A 1,478-nucleotide genomic window follows, 5' to 3' on the forward strand; every position below is an offset into this window, starting at 1 on the left:
TACACACTTCTGAAGTGCGACTGAATTAATTCTTTGCTTCATGAAGGCCGGTCTTGGATACTAAATACAAAAGAAAAGAAAGAACCCCATCTTCTTGAGCAATGAGCGAAAGTATAACCGCGAATTAGCCTCCGCATTTTCGCTTATTCAGTTATCCATTAAATGATTGTAGAGAGATATGTAGGGTTTAGCGTCCCAAAACCGACCATATCATTGTGAAAGACACCGCAGTGGAGGGATCCAGTAATTTCGACCACTTGGGATTCTTTACCGTGCACCCAAGTCTGAGCACACAGGCGTAGAGCAATTTCGACTCCATCGAAAATGCAGCCGCCGCCGCCGGTATTCATTTCCGCAATCTGCGGTTTAGTAGCGTAGTTCTTAAGCCAATAGACTACCGCGGCGAAACATGAAATGATCACAGGACAGTTATTGACTTTACTCAGAAAAATCGCATGGCTGACAGTGCTTTAGCAGGCTTGTTCTAACTCCAGTAACGGTGTAAAAAGGTAATAGTCCCGCACGCACTTTTGTCCATTGATTATCTGCATGACAATGATGCAACAATGGTTTGGCTATTTCATGATACGGAGAAATCATTTCATTTTTTTCAAGCTAATCAGTCTAAACAACACCACAGATATAATGTCAATAAATAGAGACGATGTCTTGCGTAAGATTACACGACATAAGTGTGAGCTACGTTGTCTAAAATAACTTTTACCAGTTCTATTGTCTAAAGCTAACCCATATCAAAGCACAAAGGTGTCTGTAGAAAATTTTCCTGACGTTAAAACGTGGCACGGTGACTCAAGTTCAATTGTTTCAGGCCAGAAAAAAAAAGTCAAGCGAGTGCGATGACCACCAAAAAAAAACATAATAAAAAATTTTGCGTCGGCCGGGAATCGAACCCGGGCCACCCGCGTGGCAGGCGAGTATTCTACCACTGAACCACCGACGCTTGCACGTGCACGTGCATTCTTATAAGGAAATGACGTTTCTTTCCTCTGAACATCCTGTTCCTTATATAGGTCACTGAGCCGGCGAGCGCTTGTTGGAAATACATTGCGTAAGCCAGCCACCCTGGAAACAATAGCGACATGCTCTGTCGTAGAAACTGCATTGTGACGTATTGTTAAAAAAAATCCAGCTTTGCTATTGCATTACTTCATCGAACGCTGAACAAAATTTCTATTGCGGTTATTCAGGCCTGCAAAGTGAACGCCTGCGACTGTAACTTTAGCTCGTGGCAGGTGTAAGAGGCACGAAAGTTTTCAGCTGTGTACTAGATTCCGTGGTTGGTTACATATCTATTTCATCATCATCATCATCATAAACATCATAATCACCATCATCATCATCATCATCATCATCATCATCATCATCATCATCATTATTATTATTATTAATATTATTATTATTATTATTATTGTTATTATTATTATTATTATTATTATTCGGACGGACCCCTAATGGAT

The 1,478-nt window shown here is 40.7% G+C and overlaps 1 non-coding gene across 1 annotated transcript; it reads right to left on the reverse strand.

Moving 5' to 3' along the window:
* Window positions 1-890: 890 nt before the first annotated feature.
* Window positions 891-961, reverse strand: TRNAG-GCC (transfer RNA glycine (anticodon GCC)). Its single transcript has one exon. It is a non-coding gene; the product is annotated as a tRNA-Gly (tRNA).
* Between the last annotated feature and the right edge of the window lie 517 nt (window positions 962-1,478).

The sequence above is a fragment of the Rhipicephalus microplus genome, chromosome 2 (genome assembly GCF_043290135.1).
Source record: "Rhipicephalus microplus isolate Deutch F79 chromosome 2, USDA_Rmic, whole genome shotgun sequence".
Taxonomy (NCBI): Eukaryota; Metazoa; Arthropoda; class Arachnida; order Ixodida; family Ixodidae; genus Rhipicephalus; species Rhipicephalus microplus.